Below are 21,248 nucleotides of genomic sequence, written 5' to 3'. Positions count from 1 at the left end.
TTATTCGAATCTGTTTAATTGGGTCTCTGACAACTCTCTGTCAGTGAATCCAGTACCACACAGTCCAGGACTCTGGGTTGAAAGCTAGACTGAGTTCAACTTTCAGTTCAGCCTCATCTTGGCCATGTTTCCTTGGTGATATATGTAACAGGTCTGCTCTTCATTTACCTTTCTTGCTTTTCAGTTAACAGTAGTAGCTCATTTTATTAACTTTGTAAAGATTCAGTGTTTAAATATGTAAAATCTTACAGTTTTGCCCATAGTAAGAGTTTAAGTAATACTCTTGATTACCTTTTCACATTATTCTCTCCAGGGGTCTCAGTTCAGCTTCATGGTGGTAGAACTTCATTCCAGTGCCATTGTCTGTTGTTACTCTGAACACTTTATGTTTCTTGAACATTTTTTCTGTGGTGTCTTAGAGTTTCTTATATGGGTTTGCAATTTTTACTTGTTAAATCTTTTAAGACCTGGTTATGTAAACACTCCAAAAATTATAAAGCACAGCCTATCTCTTAAAGTCAAAATGTATAAATTGATCTGAGTTTAGTAGGTGCTGGTGATTTGGTTGACTGGAATGCTCACATGAAAACTACTCTTAGCTGAATCTTGAGGAAACATATCAAATTGTTTTATGTTTTGAGATTTTAAGTGGCGAATTTTATTCAAAAATTTAAAACAGTCATCTTTCTAATCTTTCAATTTTAAATAATTCTTCATGTGATATTAATTCACTCTGCTTCCTTTTTTCTTTGCATTCATGATACATATATCTGCCCTACTTATTTTGTGTGTGTTTAAAATTTTTACTGCTGCAAAATATATATAAAATTTTCTCTCTCAACCATTTTTAAGCATATAATTCAGAAGTATTAAGTACATTCATACTGTGCAACCATCACCATCCATCCATCTCCAGAGATATTTTCATCTTGCAAAACTGAAACTCCACATTCATTAAACAATTAATTCCCTCTTCCCTCCCCCTATAGTTCCTATAAGCCACCATTACACTCTTTGTCTCTATGATTTTTGACTACCCAAAGTATCTCATCTACAGAAAAGCATTTAGTTTTCGTCTTTTTGTGATTGCTTTATTTTATTTAGCATAATATTCTCAGAGTTCATCCATGTTGTAGCAAATGCCAGAATGTTCTCCCCTTCCTTTTCTCTTTGAGTACTGGGGACTGAACCCAGGGGACACCCCACCTCTGAGCTACATTGCCAGCTCTTTTATTTTTTAATTTTGAGACAGCTAAGTTGCCCAGGCTGTCCTCCAAATTGCAATCTTCCTGCCCAGCCTCCAAAGTCGCTGGGATAACAGACAAGTGCGTGTATGTGCTACATTTTGCTTATCCTTTTCTCCGTTCATGGACACTTGGGTTGTTCCCACCTTTTAGTTAGTGTGATAATGATGCTATCAACGTGTGTAATAAATTTCCCTACTTATTTTTTACTTCTGTAAACTGTGTGTGTGTGTGTGTGTGTGTGTGTGTGGGTGGGTGTTTTGGTTTTGTCTTTAACTTCCCTTAAGCCCTAGGGGCTAGCTAGAAATCTTCCCAGTTATGATGTTTAATCTTGGTTGTTAGTGTGAATGGATTAAGAGATGCCTAGAAAATTAGTAAAGCACATTCCTGGGTGTGTCCGTGAGGGTGTTTCCAGAGATGATTGGCATGGGAATCAGCAGTCTGAGGTGGGAAGACCACCTTGAATGAGAGCAGTGCCTTCCAATAGGCTGGGAGTCAGGTTAAGACAAAAAGCTGGAGGAAGCTTGTGAGTGCGCATGTGTGGGCTCTTGCGCCATTTTCCTCCAGCGGCTGGGTGTTTTTTTTTTTTTTTTCGTTTTTTTGTTTTTTTTTTTCTGCCATGGCGTATGGACCTCAGACTGCAGATTCTTCAGCCTCTGAACAAGGACTTGCACTAGCAACTCCCCTGGGAGCTTCCAGAATTTCAGCCTTAGACTGGGGCTGCAAACAGCCTCTGACCAGGTGAGCCAGTTTAATAAATCCCTTCTTGTAAGTAGGTATGATTTCCATTAGTTATGTTCCTCTGGAAAACCTTAATGCACTAGTTTTCTGTGATTAGAACCTTTTTTTTTTTTTTTTTTTTTTTTCTTTTTGGTATAGGTGTAAGCTATGTTGTCTTGGCTGCCCTGGAACTCATGCTCAAGTGATTTTCCCGCCTCAGCCTCCAGTAGCTGGGACTGTACAGGCCTAAAAACTCCTAATTATTTATCTTAAATCCCCAACCCCTTTTCCTCCTGTCTCCATTAAGAGACCTCCCCTCCAGTTATTCAAACATAACTGCAGTGACCAGGAGTTTCCTCACATTGTTATTCTAAATCTACAAAAATAACTGCTCCCTATGGCACATTTTTCCCTCTTCTTTGCTACTGTAATGGAAGACGTGCAGCTTCTCCTGTGTAAGCATGCTCACATTAACTCTGTATTTGACTCCTCTAAGTCGTTCCTCAAATCGCTCACACTCAATCAACTACCAAGCCCTTTAGAGTCTGCTTGCCAGTTTGGTCTGATTCTTTTTGTATCTACAGCAGTACTTCTCCTAGCTGGTATTAAGGAAAAAAGACACGTGGTTGCTGGTCTTGTCTGCCCTTTCTCTTCTGCTTTCTTCCAATGCTCCACACAACATCCAGGGCGATTTTTCATAAGTGTAATCCTTATTCTTTCACTATATTGCTTAAATCTGTCAATGGTTTTCTGATGCCCTCAAAATAACATCTGAACAGATAAGAATATCTTGCAAATTTTGCCTTTGCATACCTTGTCATTCTCTTTTGCCAATGGCTCCCTTGTGCCCATGCTCCAAATTAATGATTTGATGGGTGAAAATTATTTATTTGACTTCCAAAACTCAGTTTTCTAAGGGCTAGTATCTGATCTTGGATAGATTTATGGCAGTAGTTTATAGAATTTCGATTATGCATACTTAGTTTATAAAATGATTTACCTGTAGATAAGTTCTTATTTATGTTTTATAATTAAGTCGTGAATTAGTTCAAAAAGGTGAACTGAATCAGAGAACAAATATACTTTCAGCAGTATGTTAAATTGTCTTTGCCAACTACATTTGTAAGCCAAATGTCATCAATTTCATGATACTCACTGATAGGCCAAATATTGAAATGACTCATTTCACAAAAACTTTTGAAATTATTTGCAAATATTCTACAAATGGCTTTCCTTTCTCTTCCTTTAGCTGGTTAAAAGTCATCAACAATGCTTTGTATTTGTCACAATTAATATGTCTTGGAAATATATGTGCATCTCATTTCCAATGCAGTTTACATAAATCTCTCAGTCAGACATGCCACTTTTAATGAAATACTATTCATTTTTCTGTCTGAGAAGAATTTTTCATCTGTGGAGATGTTATTATGTCAAAAGGGCATTTTTATCCAGAAAGCTTGTAATATTAGACTGGTAGAACTTATTTCCTTTTAAAAATTCTTTATCATGTACTATTCTCAGATGTTCATTCTTGGGGCATACATTCTTAGAGTTCCATACTGGAAAATTGTTATATTCTTCAGAGATATTAAACTTCCTATCCTGTCTTTTTAATTAGTTAGAAGCATGATAAAATTATGTTTTTGAGTCAAAACCCATGACAAAAAGTAAAGACAATTTATTTAGTGTCAGCTCTCTGAAGACATTATAGTTATTTTAAAATGATCAGATAATGCAAATTAGGACTTTCAGCAGTTATAGGTGGTAGTGAAAACTGTACCTGAAATCCCAGTTTCTCTCAGGAGGGGCATGAGCCAGCATGCAGAAACCCTCTTTAAAAACTGTTATCTAGACATTTCAGGGTGCATTTCTTTCTAGTCCCAAAGGAAATCTCCAATGACTTGAGTAGGGAGATCAAATTGAAATGCATTTGAGACCAGGACTTTGGTGGCTTTTCTGATATGACTGAGTGTGGTGGTGGAGGGGCAGGGAGAAAGTTGAAAGAGCGTGGTGTATGAGTATTTGGGACATTGAAGGAGCAGCTACATAACATGGAAACTCAATTGACAAAGACAACTATAGACATGGTTAAAATTATACAGTTTTACAAAAACAGGATAAAGGCGTGCAGATCATTACATAACACACGTGGGCTTCACACTGCTGGAAATACAGTTACATATTTATTTTCTTCTTTTAGTCTTTACATTGCCATATTAGAAATATAGTTTTTCATTAAAAAAAAAATGGACAGATTCTAGGAGGACCTTACAGTGTTATAAAGTCTATAGGACAGAAGTTGGTTTTTCTTCTTAGGCTGTCCTTATTTCAGGCTTGGACCTCCACAGATGAGGTGTCCTCCACAATGCTTTCTATAGTCTGACTTGTGTGTTTCTCCATTTTCTGTCCATCCATTTCCTCGTCAAGTCTCATTCTAAGGATCCCAAACACCCAGAGAAGTTTTACCCCCTCAGATTTTATTTTGCTTATTGAACTTTCAAGCATACCTCAGGTATGAGTTGGATTTAGTATCTCTGTTATGTTGTATCTTAACTTGCAGGTTACTGGGTTATGGGGGTGAATGAAATCAACTTTACCACGAGGGGCACTGTGATCCTGTTGCTTTCCTTTTAAGTCCCTTTGAAGTGAATGTAGCTTTCAGGTAACCTATTTTTCCTAGAGATGACACAATTCCATACTAAGGGAAAAAAATATCACTATTCTAATAGCAATACTTTTACCTTTGTGTGGAAAGCTATTTTCTTTTCTGTTTTTTTTTTTTTTTTTTTTTTTTTTTTTTTTTTTTTTTTCTTCTGTCTTACCTGTGACTTGACTGTATTTTATAGGAACCAGGAACCACATTATTGCACTAGTCTAAATGTACCAGACCAGCTAAATTATTTGATTCCCATTACTTTTTCATCAAAGGAGTCAGGAACCATGAAATTTGCCAGTTTATCTGAAATAAATATAGTGGAAATTTCTGGTATCTCAATGGATAAATGACATGCTTTGAAAGTGATTTCTGTCCACCTGCTTGATTTTGATTCCTCTTCTTAGATTTTAGAATTCATTAATTCCATTAGAATATATTGTATGCCTACTTTGTACCAGGTTTAGTGCCAAACCCTGAAAGTTATTTAAACTAAATAATTGCATTGAAAACTAAGGTCAGTATAGAGATATGCCAAAGCTTAGGCCCCAGTTACAGAATATGATTAAAATAAATGATTCTTTCTGATGTAGTGGCTTTGTTGGGAGTAGCACATAAAGCTCCTTTTCCTATGTCTTATTGAAATAATTATAGTATTATCTTTTAAAGAAGACATATCTAGTTCTTTTTAAAAGAACAAATAGCAAATAGAGAAATAAGCTGTAGCAAATTAAAAATATTCACATTATAAAATAAGAACAAAGCTGTTTAAAAAAAAAAAAGAAATGTAACCTTTGAAATACCTCTCAATTAAGAAACAAGAATGATTTTAGTAAACATTTGAGGCAGGACCACCACAATAGATTAAAATCCTAGGTTAGAGCTTGTTTCGTTTGTTTGTTTTTGGCTGCCTGATTGCAAGGCCCCATTCCTGCTTGGATGCCTATACATTCTGTTGTTGCCCCAGGCTTCTGTAATATTAGTCAACCCCAGAGAGTTGTTTTGAACCCAAGCAATTCTTTTTTTTGTTTTAAGAATTCTTTTGTTAACTCAGGTTAGCAAACACATTTATCTATCTCTTTATGGGAATAACAGGTTAAAATTGTACACCTTCATTTGAATCAGTAAAACAGAATGATCCAGAGAGACTTTCCAATGAAAGGTTAGTTCCTCATCAAAACAGTATTAAAATCTAGACAGAGAACCGCCAATGGTACCCTCTTTGGAACCTCTCCCATGATATGGGAGCTTTTCTTTTTGCTTCTAATAGACTTTACTGAATTCCCCCCCTCTTTTGTCTGTGTACTTCATTTTTTGGGTGTGAGAGATAAACCCTCCAGCGCTCACATGACCTTGTATTGCATATTGACCAAGATAGTCTTAACATTTCCTTCAAGCTGACTGAACATTACACAGGAGTCTTCCTGATGCTAGGTTCCTGGCTCCTGCTCCTTTCCTGTTCCTTTTCCTTCTCCTTTTGTTCTGTTCTGTTCTTCTATTGGTACTGAGGATTGAACCCTGGGGCACTCTACCACTGTGATACATCCTCAGCCCTTTTTTTTTTTTTTTTTATTTTGAGATGCGGTCTCTCAGAGTTGCTGAGGCTGACCTTGATCTTGGAATCCTCCTCCCTCAGCCTCCCAAGTCCCTGAGATTATAGGTGTAGGCCCCTATACTGGTCTGGCCTCACTCTTTAAAGAGTATTTTATTTAGAAAATGTGTTGTTGTAAACCCTTTCCCTGCCTTTTGACATGTAAGTAGTTTTAGAGGCTTCTTGGTAGTTTTATGGCTCAGGACTGCCTTTCTCAAAGACCTGGGAGCCATACCTTTGAAATGTAATCTTGAAAAAAGATAAAGCCCCCAAGTCCCAGTCTCTGTGGAAAGTAGGAGCCTATCTTCTGTGGGCTTCTTGGTATAATTTGAAAACCTACTTCATGTAATAAAGATGTATTTGAGAAAGTTTATGTTCTTTTTGAATAAGGCCAATTAGTAAACACAAATTAGCTAAAATTTCCCAGGGTCTTGTAAAACACTCCAGCTCTTATTACATAGAGTTTAGACTGCAGCGACCTTGAAGTCAATCTTCCTTGCCTACTTAATATTACCTGATGCAATTTTTTTTTTTAAAAGAAGACCCAAAAGAAGGGGCTTTGTTTTATTTTTAAATAAACAGGGTTTGAATATTTTATCACCTTTATCAAAGTATAAATCATAAAAATAAAATTCATCATTTTTTATAACTTAATTGTACAATTCCATGAATCTTAACAAATGTATATAGCTGTGTAACTACCACCATCAAAATATGGGATGTTTTTATCAACCCAGTTATTCCTCTCTGCAGTAAAAATGGGATTGCTTTTTTTTTTTTTTTAATTGTAAACAAATGGGATACATGTTGTTTCTCTGTTTGTACATGGCGTAAAGGCATACCATTTGTGTAATCATAAATTTACATAGAGTAATGTTGTTTAATTCATTGTTATTTTTTCCCTTCCCCCCACCCCTCCCACCCCTCTTTACCCTCTATACAGTACTTCCTTCCTCCATACTTGCCCCCCTCCCTAACCCTAACTCTAACCCTAACACTAACCCTTCCCTCCCCCCCATTATGTGTCATCCTCCACTTATTAGCGATATCATTTGTCCTTTGGCTTTTTGAGATTGGCTTATCTCACTTAGCATGATATTCTCCAATTTCATCCATTTGCCTGCAAATGCCATAATTTTATCATTCTTTATGGCTGAGTAATATACCATTGTATATATATACCACAGTTTCTTTATCCACTCATCAATTGAAGGGCATCTAGGTTGGTTCCCTGGCTATTGTGAATTGAGCAGCTATGAACATTGATGTGGCTGTATCTCTGTAGTATGCTGATTTTAAGTCCTTTGGGTATAGGCCAAGGAGTGGGATAGCTGGGTCAAATGGTGGGTCCATTCCGAGTTTTCTAAGGAATCTCCACACTGCTTTCCAGAGTGGCTGCACTAATTTGCAGCCCCACCAGCAATGTATGAGTGTACCTTTCTCCCCACATCCTCGCCAACACCTGTTGTTGCTCGGATTCTTGAAAATCGCCATTCTAATTGGGGTGAAATGGAATCTTAGGGTGGTTTTGATTTGCATTTCTCTTATTACTAGAGATGTTGAACATTTTTCCATATGTTTGTTGATTGCTTGTAGATCTTCTTCTGTGAAGTGTCTATTCATTTCCTTGGCCCATTTGTCAACTGGATTATTTGAATTCTTGGAGTAGAGTTTTTTGAGTTCTTTATAGATTCTGGAGATTAGTGCTCTAACTGAAGTATGATTGGCAAAGATATTCTCCCACTCTGTAGGCTCTTTCTTCACATTGCTGATAGTTTCCTTTGCTGAGAGAAAGCTTTTTAGTTTGAATCTATCCCAGTTATTGATTCTAGCTTTTATTTCTTGTGCTATGGGAGTCCTGTTAAGGAAGTCTGATCCTAGACCAACAAGGTGAAGATTTGGACCTACTTTTTCTTCTATAATCTGCAGGATCTATGGTCTGATTCCGAGGTCCTTAATCCATTTTGAGTTTAGTTTCGTGCATGGTGAGAGATATGGGTTTAGTTTCATTCTGTTGCATATGGATTTCCAATTCACCATTTGTTGAAGAGGCTATCTTTTCTCCATTGCATATTTTTGGTCCCTTTGTCTAGTATGAGAAAATTGTATTTATTTGGATTTGTGTCCGTGTCCTCTATTCTGTACCATTGATCTACCTTTCTATATTGGTACCAATACCATGCCGTTTTTGTTACTATTGCTTTGTAGTAGAGTTGAAGATCTGGTATTGCAATACCCCCTGTTTCACTCTTCCTGCTAAGGATTGCTTTAGCTATTCTGGGTTTCTTATTCTTCCAGATGAATTTCATAATTGCTTGCTCTATTTCTGTAAGGTACGTCATTGGGATTTTAATTGGAATTGCATTGAATTTGTATAGCACTTTAGGTAGTATGGCCATTTTGACAATATTAATTCTTCCTATCCAAGAACATGGAAGATTTTTCCATCTTCTAAGGTGTTCTTTAATTTCTTTCTTTAGTGTTGTATAGTTCTCATTGTAGAGGACTTTCACCTCTTTTGTGAGATTGATTCCCAAGTATTTTATTTTTTTCGAGGCTATTGTGAATGGGGTATTTTTCCTAATTTCTCTTTCTGAAGATTCATCACTTATGTATAAAAATGCGTTGGATTTATGGGCATTGATCTTGTAACCTGCTACTTTACTGAATTCACTTATGAGTTCTAAGAGTTTTCTGGTGGAATTTCCTCTAAATATATAATCATGTCATCAGCGAACAGGGATAGTTTGAGTTCTTCTTTTCCAATTCGTATCCCTTTAATTTCTTTGGTTTGTCTAATTGCTCTGGCAAGAGTCTCAAGAACGATGTTGAATAGAAGTGGTGAAAGAGGGCATCCCTGCCTTGTTCCAGTTTTTAGGGGGAATGCTTTCAGTTTTTCACCATTTAGAATGATATTAGCCATGGGCTTAGCATAAATGGCCTTTACAGTGTTAAGGAATGTTCCCACTATTCCTATTTTTTCTAGTGTTTTGAGCATGAAGGGGTGCTGTATTTTATCAAATGCTTTTTCTGCATCTATTGAAATAATCATGTGATTCTTGACTTTAAGTCTAATAATATGGTGAATTACGTTTATTGATTTCCTGATGTTGAACCAACCTTGCATCCCTGGGATGAAACCCACTTGATCATGGTGCACTATCTTTTTAATATGTTTTTGTATGCGATTTGCTAAAATTTTGTTGAGAATTTTTGCGTCGATGTTCATTAAGGATATTGGTCTGAAATTTTCTTTCCTTGATGAGTCTCTGTCTGGTTTAGGTATCAGTGTGATATTGGCTTTATAGAATGAGTTTGGGAGGGTTCCCTCCTCTTCTATTTTATGGAATACTTTGAGAAGTATTGGAATGAGCTCTTTTTTAAAGGTTTTGTAGAACTCGGCTGAGAACCCATCTGGTCCCAGACTTTTCTTTGTTGGTAGGCTTTTGATGACTTCTTCTATTTCAGTACTTGAAATTGGTCTATTTAAATTGTTTATGTCCTCCTCGTTCAGTTTAGGCAATTCATATGTCTCTAGAAACCTGTTGATGTCTTCGAAATTTTCTATTTTGTTGGAGTATAGATTTTCAAAATAGCTTCTAATTATGTTTTGTATTTCAGTCCTGTCTGTTGTGATATTTCCTTGTTCATTCCAAATTTTAGTGATTTGGGTTTTCTCTCGTCTTCTCTTTGTTAGTGTGGCTAAAGGTTTATCAATTTTGTTTATTTTTTCGAAGAACCAACTATTTATTTTGTCAATTTTTTGTATTGTTTCTTTTGTTTCAATTTCATTGATTTCAGCTCTGAGTTTAACTATTTCCTGTCTTCTACTACTTTTGGTGCTGTTCTGTTCTTCTTTTTCTAGGGCTTTGAGCTGTAGTGTTAGATCGTTTATTTGTTGAGTTTTACTTCTTTTATTAAATGCGCTCCATGAAATAAATTTCCCTCTAAGTACTGCTTTCATAGTGTCCCAGTGATTTTGATATGATGTTTCTTTGTTCTCATTTACCTCTAAGAATTTTTTAATTTCCTTCCTAATATCTTCTGTTATCCATTCATCATATAATAGCATATTGTTTAATCTCCAGATGTTGGAATAGTTTCTGTGTTTTACTCTTTCATTTATTTCTAACTTCAATCCATTATGATCTGATAGAATACATGGTAGTGTCTCTATCTTCTTGTATTTGCTAACATTAGCTTTGTGGCATAATATATGGTCTATTTTAGAGAAGGATCCATGTGCTGCTGAGAAGAAAGTGTATTCGCTCTTGGTTGGATGGTATATTCTATAAATGTCCGTTAAGTCTAAATTATTGATTGTGTTATTGAGATCTATGGTTTCTTTGTTCAATTTTTGTCTGGAAGATCTGTCGAGTGGTGAGAGAGGCGTGTTAAAATCACCTAGTATTATTGTGTTATGGTCTATTTGGTTTCTGAACTTGAGAAGGATTTGTTTGACATACATGGATGAGCCACTGTTTGGGGCATAGATGTTTATGATTGTTATATCTTGCTGATTTATGCTTCCCTTAAGCAGTATGAAATGACCTTCTTTATCCCTTCTGACTAACTTTGGCTTGAAGTCCACATTATCGGAAATGAGGATGGGTACTCCAGCTTTTTTGCTGAGTCCATGTGCATGGTATGTTTTTCCCCATCCTTTCACCTTTAGTCTATGGGTATCTTTTTCTATGAGGTGAGTCTCTTGCAGGCAACATATTGTTGGATCTTTCTTTTTAATCCAATCTGCCAGTCTATGTCTTTTGATTGATGAATTCAGGCCATTAACATTCAGGGTTATTATAGAGATATGATTTGGTTTCCCGGTCATTTGGTTCATTTTTAAAATTTTATTTATTTATTTGTTTGACACAACTTGTTTCCTCCTTTATTTGACAATTCCTTTAGGATAATTCCTCCCTTTGCTGATTTGCTTCTTTGTTTTTCATCTCTTCCTCATGGAATATTTTGCTGAGAATGTTCTGTAATGCTGGCTTTCTTTTGTAAATTCTTTTAGCTTTTGTTTATCATGGAAGGATTTTATTTCATCGTCAAATTTGAAGGTAAGTTTTGCTGGGTATAAGATTCTTGGTTGGCATCCATTTTCTTTCAGGGCTTGAAAAATGTTGTTCCAGGCCCTTCTAGCTTTTAGGGTCTGGATTGAAAAATCTACTGATATCCGTATTGGTTTCCCCCTGAATGTAATTTGGTTCTTTTCTCTCACAGCCTTTAAAATTCTGTCTTTATTTTGTATGTTAGGTATTTTCATTATAATGTGCCTTGGTGTGGGTCTGTTGTAATTTTGTGTATTTGGAGTCCTGTAAGCCTCTTGAACTTGATTTTCCATTTCATTCTTCAGATTTGGGAAATTTTCTGATATTATTTCATTGAATAAATTGTTCATTCCTTTGGCTTGTTTCTCTAGGCCTTCCTCAATCCCAATAATTCTTAAATTTGGCCTTTTCATGATATCCCATAGTTCTTGTAGATTCTGTTCATGATTTCTTACCATCTTCTCTGTTTGTTCAACTTTGTTTTCAAGGTTAAATATTTTGTCTTCAATGTCTGAAGTTCTGTCTTCCAGGTGTTCTATCCTATTGGATATGCTTTCTATGGAGTTCTTAATTTGGTTTATTGTTTCCTTCATGTCAAGGATTTCTGTTTGGTTTTTTTTCAATATCTCTGTTTATTGAAATGATCTTTTGCTTCCTGTATTTGCTCTTTTAACTGTCGATTGGTGCGATCATTCAATGCTTGCATTTGCTCTTTCATCTCATCATTCAGTGCATGCATTTGCTCTTTCATCTCATCGTTTGCTTCTCTGATCATTTTAATTATGTACATTCTGAACTCCTTTTCTGTCATTTCTTCTGCCATGCTGTCATTGGGTTTTATTGATGTAACATCTAGATTTGTTTACAGCATTTTCTTTCCTTGTTTTCTCATATTGTTCAGGTATCAGTGGACCACTGACATATTGCAGATTTCCTCTATTGACTTACAATGTCCCTGAAGATTTCTATATATATCCGCCCTTAGCCTTCAGTAGGCTGAAGTCTTGGAGGAAGTTGATAATGTGGTGCTCCACAAGGAAGCTTCTTCTCTAGGAGTGGTGGCCTTCAGGTGGGGTATAATCCCTGCTAGTGGGCAGAGGTGCCTCCACTTGTTGACCAATGGTCATCCAAAGGGGACCTAGGCTGCGGGCTGAGGCAAGGCCTGTTTGGGCCTGAGTCTCTGGTTTTACCGTCCTTGTGGGAAATCCTCACCCGGCAGGGAAGACTTACCCAGTGGGGAGGTCTCGCTGGTCAGTTCCCTCCTAGAGGTTCCCCTCAATTTACAGCTACCGCCTGGGCTGGGCTGCCTTCCTCTGCAAAGTTCCCAGGGGCCTGGCCCTACCTCCTGGGCCTGGGAGCCTCACCCTTCGCAGATGAATCTCCTTAGGCTGCCCCTCCTCAGAGAATCTGCCCGCAGGCCTGGAACCTTCGCTCTGTCCTAAGCCTGTCTGTGTGCGGCTCTTCCACCAAGAAGCCTCCTAGATCCTGGGACCCTGCTCTGCACCTAATCGCCTGGCTATGTGGCCCCTCCTCTGAGCAGCCACCTGGGGCCCCGTACAATCGCTCTGAGTCCCAGTGACCCGCCACACGCCTCTTCCTTTAGACAGCCGCCCAGTATTCCGGTGCGTTCACTAGGAGTCCAAGAAACTCACTGCGTTCCTCCTCCTCCCACCAACCACCCGTAGCCCTGGGCAATCAATCACTCCGAGTCGAAGTGACCCTCCCCGTTCCTCCTCCTTCTCCAGATAACCCCCCGGGTGGCTCTGAATCCACGTGACTCGCTGCACGGGTCCTCTGGGCAACCGCCCGGAGCTCTGGTGCGGCCACTCAAGACCAAGCGCCCCACCACGCTTCTCCTCCAGGCAGCCCCCCTTTGTTCAGGCACTGTCGCTTTAAGTCCAAACAACTCACCACTCGCCTTCTCCTCTGAGCAGCCGCCTGGAGCTCCAATGCAGTCTCTGCGAGTCCAAACGACCTGCCGCGCTCCTCCTTCTCCTCCTCCTACTCCTCCGGGTAGGCCCCGGTGTTCAGAAGCCGTCTGAGTCCAAACAGCTCGCCACGCAGCCCCTCCTCTGGCAACCGCCTGTAGCTCTGGTGTAGTCACTCCGAATCCAAGCGGCCGCGCTCCTCTTCCTCCTCCTCGTCCTCAGGGCAGGCCCCGGGGTTCAGAAGCAGTTGTTCTGAGTCCAAACAGCTCGCCGCGGAGCTTCTCCTCTGGCAACCACCTGTAGCTCTGGTGTAGTCACTCTGAATCCAAGCGGCCACGTTCCTCCTCCTCCTCCTCAGGGCAGGCCCTGGTGTCCTGAGTCCACACAGTTGTCCTCGCCACTCCTCCCCTGGGCAGCCGCCGGAGCCCCAGTGGTTGCTCCGAGTCCCAGCGCTGTGCCGAGCGGCCTCCTTTACGGCGCTCCCAGTTGTCCGAGTTCACTGCTCCAGTGGGGGGAGGGGCGTCTCGCCGGCAGCTCTACTTCACAAAGTTCCCTGCGTTCCGGGACCACCGTCCCATCCGGAACGCCTTCCCAACGGGTGAGAGTCACCCGGCTGCTTTGAGTTGGTCCCAAGTGTCTCAATATCTCCTCTTTTGAATCCTGATCCTGGAGCAACATGAAATGCAGCCACCCTCTAGGCCGCCATCTTGAAAGCTCCCACCTGATGCAATTTTTCTTGGACAACTTCTACTATTTTCTGTGTCATAAGATAATGATTAAGTTATGTTAAGTAAGAAGAATGGGGCAAGAGAGAAAATAACGCTAAAAGAGAAAACACATATAGATGAAATAACATAATGGTGGAAGAAAAATTGATCATACTTCAGGCCATTTCTGGGTAATGTAATGGGAGGTAGAAAGTGGCTGTAGCATAGATGTTAGCAAAATGCCATTTTAGTTCTGATAAAGATTTTCTTTTCTAAAACTTTCAATTTACTCTGGTAACTTCAGGGAGTTCTGCATAATCAAAGAGATTTCCATTAACATAGTAAATTAATTTATTTCCTTCCTTCCTTCCTTCCTTCCTTCCTTCCTTCCTTCCTTCCTTCCTTCCTTCCTTCCTTCCTTCCTTTCTTTCCTTTCCTTTCTTCTTTTCTTCTTTCCTACTGGAGATTGAACCTAGGGGCTCTCTAACCACTGAGAAGCATCCCCAGCCCTTTTGTTTTTAATTTTTTTATTTTGATCCAGGGTCTCACTAAGTCTTTAGGGCTCAATAAGTTGCTGAGGCTGACTTTGCACTCTTGATCCTCCTGCCTCAGCCTCCTGACCTGCTGGGATTCAAGACATGTGCCACCTTGCCCAGCTGACATAGTACAATTTAACATTTAGTAAAGGATCTCTAATCTACCACTCCATCCCCCAAACAAACGCACAAGAAACAAATAACATGAACGATAACAAAAAAGATAACACGAATGAGAGTGAAAAGATAATTGAAGATAAAAGAAAATGTAGAACAGCCAAATTTATAAATAGAACTTATAATACTTTAATGTACAGAATACAAAATTATTAGCTTTATAGAGGGAAAAGCACAAACACAAAATTTAAAATAATAAAATTAATTTATGAAAAATTAAAGAGCAGTATGTTTTCCACCATTGAAACTTTAGTGCCATAAATTTGAAAGTCTAAATAAAACAAATAATAGAAAGTATAACACTGACTCAAGAATCTCAGTATGTTAGTCACTTGGGAGAAAAAAAGAAAATATTCTATAAAGTTTTCTCCTTCTTCCCCCACATACCTAACATTGATAGATTTAGTAGTGATTTCTTTTAAGCTTTGAAAAAAACAATACGTTTGTTCTATAAACTTTCTTAGAAAGTACCATTCTGAGAATGCAAGGAAATAGGACAAATTCCCCAAAGGAGAAAATAAATCTTATAATATTATCTTAACAAATATTCATTGAATCATGGCAGTGGGTATAGAGCTTTGCTAAACAGAGAAAGGAATATAAAAATATGATGGATACCTCTTCCTCTAAGATAGGGAGGACATATAAACGTAAAATAGTAACAATTCAAGATAATTAGTGATTAAATGCCAACATGGTTAGATGGAGCATACATATGATAATAGCTGAGAAAGAGGAGATTGTTGTATATTGAAAGATGACTTAGACCACAGCATTTGACCCTTTTTCATAAAAGACAAAAAGATTCATCTTGACCACATTAGTATAATCCACAGGTGGTAAAAGGTCTGTGTGAATAATCATCTTGGCTTCCTTATTCAAAGTAAAGCGGTTAGAAAAATTGAGATAAATATTTGGAAACGCAGGTGTGATTATCCAAGCATAAGACCTTTTTCTTTCTGTACTTATCCTTCCATGAAGCTCTTTGTGAATACATACCTGAAACCTTGAACTTAATATAAACAGGGTAAAATAAAGTAGAAAGTTTCTAGAGCCCCTTAGAAGGCAAGAGTCTTTAAGAGTTTCAGCCCTGATGTTACTTTGGTGATACTGATCATTTAGTATCCCAGAGAAGCCTTTCAGACATCCAATTTTCCACTGGTTGCTAACCCGTTTGTCAAAATTGAGTCACTATGCAAAAATACTACCTGAGTTTTAGTTCTGTTTATGAATGAAAGATTTTGTCCTTTATCAAAGCAGCATTAGCCTCAGAAATCAGGTAGGGGATAAATTTGGGGGCATATTTAGAGGAACTAAAAGGATACACATCTCTATCCTTATGTACATAGCACATGGGCCTCCTGCTCTCCTGTCTCAAAAGGTCTTATACTAGCAGCCTAGACTGAAGGCAGGTGGCCTAAGTTCAAGTTCTGACTCCGTCATTGATTTTCTACGTGACCTTGGGCATTTGTTAACATCTTTGTGTTTCATTTTATCATCTGTAAGTGTTAGTACTTGCAATATATTTTACATCTTAGTCCTGTGATGATTCAGTGGGGTATGCAATAAAATACTTAGAATGGTTTCTGTCATAAAATAAGCCTTTACGAAGGATTATGATAATGATAGCACTAGCAATGCTAGTAAAGCATTGAAGCACACACACACAGCACTAAGAGTAGTAGTAATCCTTACCCTTTGTACACACGCTGCAACATTGATTGACATCCTACAAATAGTTCTGATATGCTGTGGTCACATGTTAATGTGGGCATTGTTGATTTTTTTTTTTTTTCTGCCCACAACTCAGCATTCTAATTGCTGTACTAATGTTGATCCTCCATCAAACACTCTTTGAGAAGCAAGTTGATGTACCTCCAGAGTTGCTTTATTGGACACCTGAGCATTTAATTAATATATGCTGACTGGCTGTTTCTATCTGGAGTGACAGCTTCGTTGCATCACACATTGCCCAGAATCAACTGGGTGTCCTCATCCTGCTTCACCAGACCCACTGCCATGGGCACTGGAGAAGCACTGTTATTTCACAGAACCATGTTGTTCACATGCTGTGATCTGGCCTCAGAATAAAGAGCCCCCAAGCCTTGCTCTTCTGAAGTGATGTTACCACATGGTGGGGAAGATGGATCACAAAGGCAGCATAAAATGTCTGAGTTGAGGGCAGCCAGCTGTTTATTGCTACATTATCTGCTTCCAGAAAAGAGACTACTGAGCTGCCCTCCTTTTTTTCCCCCACACATAAAACTTGATGAGAAATTAACATTTAAATTACAGCACTCTTTATTTTTATTTTGTTCTAGAAGCTTTGAAATGCATTAGATTGTTTCAAACTGCCTTTTGGGGAAACTTAATAGCACCTCCAGCTTTTCTGTGGTCTTTTTCAACCTTCGTACCTGCTGTCACTCTCCAAGTCCACAGAAGGGGATTCCAGGAATTGCTAAAGCCTCAGGCTCTTGCTTGTCTAAATTCCCCACGTGTTTAATCTCCAAGGTACTTCACCCTGATGATTTGGTCCAAACAAAAAGCAAAATATCAGTTTCCTCTAAGAATTCCCAGTTGCCTGAGCCCCCTGTTTCCTTTCTGTCAGTGAATCTGTCTTATGACCACAAGACTTTTAATTAGCAAAGTCCCTGTCATGGGGTCTGTGGAGGCCAGTTTTCTACCAGTGAGTGGCAAATAGTGTTTTCTATGAATAAAACCCTGGTGGTCCTGCCCACCATCACCTCTCCCACATTTTGCTCTGCATGTCTAGCCTGTCTCCAACTCTTCCTTTAAGACCAGAGCAAATGTCCCCTTTTTTCTATAGCTTTCCCTAGCCCTTCTTCCCCTCTTCCCTACCTTCTGATCTCTCACAGAATGAGCTGCTCCCATTTTTCTTCTCAGAAAAGACCATTTGTGTTGCTTGTTAAATAAAAAGTGAAGTAAAATAATAAAGATGTCGTGTGGAAAAATGAGTGGAGTTTTAAAGTGCTGGAAACATCCTTTGGTCTATACTACCTGAGTAGAAACCTCACCTGAATAAATGGCCAAAGCACTGAGTTAAGATAATATAATAATGGCTGTCATTTATTGAGTGTTACTCGTGCTAGGCACTATCAGAGGAGCTTTCCACGATATCCTGTGAACTAAATGTTATTATGTTTGTCTTAACGATGAGAGAAAACTGAGGTTCAGAAAGGGTTAAATAATACCCATAAGATGATGAGGTTAGTATGTTGTATTAGTTAAGGTTTCCTAGAAAAACAGAATCAATAGGATATACTTGCATATCTATATACCCACATCTATATTTATCTATATCTATCGTGAGAAGGAGTCAGAGATTGACTTAAGGGATTGGTTCATGTGATGGTGGGGGCAAGCAAGTCTGGAATTCATAAACAAGCTGACAGGCTGGAAATTCAGCTCAGAGTTGATGTTATGGTCTTGGGTCTGAATTTCTTGGGGCAGCAGGCCAGAAACTCAGGCTTGGCTTCTATGTTACTGTCTTGGGGAGAATTCCTTCATTTTGGGAAACCTCGTTTATTGCTCGTAAGGCCTTCAGTTGATTTGATAGAGCCCACATTGTAAAGGGTAATCTGTTTCACTTAAAGTTTGCTTCTTTCATTGTTGATCACAACTGAAAAATACCCTTTCAGCAATATCTAGACTGGCCTCTGACTAAGCAATAGGAAAACCCAGCCCAGCCAGATTGACATATAGATCTAACCATCAGGTAAGTGGTAAGAATTTGAAATCAAGCCTGACACCTACATGCCTGCCATGGTGTCATATTCAGGTCTTAGACTAGTCTTCCATGGACTTTGTTCTTTTTCTCTGCTATGTCACGTCCCCTGTGAATGTGGTGCATTTTCTGTGAGTTCGACCGGACCTACTCTTTTCTGCTTTGCTTCTTGTCTCAGTTATTTTTACCTGGTGCTGACATACCCACTCTAGCACATTTGCCAGTCATCTCTAATTCCATACTGTGGGTCCCAAAGCTAAGAAGACAGGATGCAGATCAAGTGCTCAGTGTTCTGAGAACTGAAATGTAAGCCAGGATAAAATTCCCTTGTGTCATTTTCAGTGGTGATGTGCTCATGTCCCAAGGAGCATGATGTTAAGATGAAGATGTTGGCTGAATTATTTGCTCTTGCAGAGGTCAGCTATTTTTATGTCTGCAAATAAGCCGTAAGTCCTTTTGGAGCTTGTAGAACATAAGTCAAAAAAGTCAAATGAGGTCACATATTTGAATCCATTTGAAAGCCCAATGAAAAATGTGAAAAAGCTTTTAAAATGTTTGTTATTAAAGCTCTTACTTTGAATCTTCAGTGAATTCCTCCTCTCTCTTCTTCTAGAAAGATACATATCCCCAACTTAACAGGAATTATTTTAGGGTAGAAACTGCTTCTTATGTAAGAGGTAAATAGTGCAGTGATTAAGAGCTCAGATTTCAAGGGAAACATGCCTGAACTTGAAGCCAACCTCCTCCTGTCACCTACTAGATGTATGATTTTGGGCAAACCAGTTTTTTTTTTTTGCCTTGGTATCCTCATTTTTTTTAATGGGCATAAAATAACATTTTTCTTATAGAGCTGTTGCAAAGATTTAATGTTCTTTAAAGGAAATACTTAGCTGAGTTCATGGCAGGCTCACAGTACTGTTATTTTTCTAGCTGTCCAATTAATAAGGATTTGCTCTGTCAACATTAGCACCTTACTCTACATTTTAGATTGATTCTGTTGCCATGCTTTAAGCTGTTTTGACTTTTATATCAACACATCCAAAGTAAGGTAGACCCTATCAATACTAGCCTTTGGTAGCACCAAAACTTGGGAAATGTGGGCCTTTAAAGGGTACTCAGCATTAGGGATTGGAAGTCAAAGTAATTAATTCTTAAAACTATTTAGGAGGTGAGATTAAGGAAATATGGGTCCAAAATTGCAGGAATGACTTCTTTCTGAGTTGCCTTATGACAGAGGAAACCGATCTGATTTCTCTTGACTTCTTTCTGCCTTTGAAGTGATGAGTATGGAAATGTCAAGCAAATGTAAAGCCAAACTGCTTAGATAAAAACTTTTTGATATATTACTGAAGATATTTTCCTTTGGATTAAAGAAATTATAAGAACTGTTATTGTGATTTTTTTTTGAAGGGGCAGCTTGTATGCATTTAAAAAAATATTTTTGTTGAGAAATAATTCACATACCATAAAATTCATTCATATAAAATGTACTATGTGAAGGTATTTTAGTATTTCAGTAGAATTAGGCAGTCATCACTGCTATTTCTAGAACAATTTCATCACTTCAAAAGAAATTTCATAGTTCTTAGTAGTCACTTCCCTTTCTCCTCCTTCATCTCAACCCCAGGCAACCACTGAGCCAATTTCTGACTCTATGGATGGCTATTCTATGCTTTTCATATAAATGGAATCATATGACATATAGTCTTTTTGACTGATTATTTAACTTAACTGTTTATTGTTCCCAAGGTTTATCCACTGTAGCATGTATCACTGCTTCATTCTTGTTGCTGGGTAGCAATCCATTGTGTGGATATACCAATTTTGCTTATATATTCACCAGTTGATGGGAATGATAGTTGTTTTCACTGTGTGACTGTTATGAATAATGGTGCTGTGGTTGTCAGTGTACATTTCTTTATGTGTGGACAAAGAATTTCATTTCTCTTGAATACCCAGAAGTGGAATTGATGTGCATTTAAAACCAATGATAAAATGACTATTGAATTACTTTCATAAAGAAGTAAACACAAAAAGCTTTCTGCTGCATGAAAAGATTGATATAGAAAGAAAAAATACTTTTAATTTAGATAGGTTCCATGACTATTGCAAGTTGTTATCTCAGTTGTTCTCACCACTGCACTCTGAATAAGGGACTAAAGATGTGCTTGTTTCCATTTTACAGATGAATAAATGGACTGTGTGGAGAGATAGGGCTTAAAGAACACTTCTGCCAAATGCGAGAGTAGAAAAAAGAACCATATTCCTGCATTCTTTCCAAAATTTCTTCTTCTTTAGTAGGGGATTATTATATTCCTATTGGATAGACATTCTTAGCGGTTTGTAATAAACATAACTTCACAGGATCTGGCAAGTTATATAACAGGTTTATTTTTCTTTTTTATGGATGAATACAGAATTAAGTAAAAAGATTTGGTTTGTATATCTACCATTATTTTACTATAATATGTTTGTATGTGTGTATTTTTTTCCCAAGATATCTAATCCTTTGACTATTTCTTTTCTTCCCAACATTTCTATACTCTAATACTGAATGATTCTGGATAAAAGTATAAAATAGTGTGCCCCTGTACCACATGCAAGTTTTCTACCTCAATTGGAGTCTTAGAACTAACTACTCAGGAAACAGTTTTTGTGTTCTTCAGGCATCTCTGCTCTGAGGCTATAACAATCACTCTGGTGCAATGGGCACATCACATCTGAGGTCTCGGCTGGACCCCTAATCTTTTAATGAAAGGACACTTTCATGTATTTTTTTACCTCTGGAGTGACTCACGTATGGAGTGTAATCAATAGACATCTGCTGATGAACATTATTATGACATCACCTTCCTACTCATGGCTTGAAGGATCTTTAATCAAAGTCTTC

The 21,248-nt window shown here is 38.2% G+C and overlaps 1 long non-coding RNA gene across 1 annotated transcript; it reads left to right on the top strand.

Annotated features, from left to right (window-relative positions):
* The first annotated feature begins 1,845 nt into the window (after positions 1 to 1,845).
* Positions 1,846 to 20,656, top strand: LOC306644982. The gene is made up of 3 exons (XR_013759490.1): positions 1,846 to 1,985; positions 18,537 to 18,664; positions 20,544 to 20,656. It is a non-coding gene; the product is annotated as an uncharacterized lncRNA (long non-coding RNA).
* The last annotated feature ends 592 nt before the right edge of the window (positions 20,657 to 21,248 follow it).

This window comes from Sciurus vulgaris, assembly GCF_902686455.1.
Source record: "Sciurus vulgaris genome assembly, chromosome: 15".
In the NCBI taxonomy this organism is placed as follows: domain Eukaryota; kingdom Metazoa; phylum Chordata; class Mammalia; order Rodentia; family Sciuridae; genus Sciurus; species Sciurus vulgaris.
The sequence above is the reverse complement of the archived record's forward strand: the minus strand, read 5'-3'. Positions and strand labels throughout refer to the sequence as shown.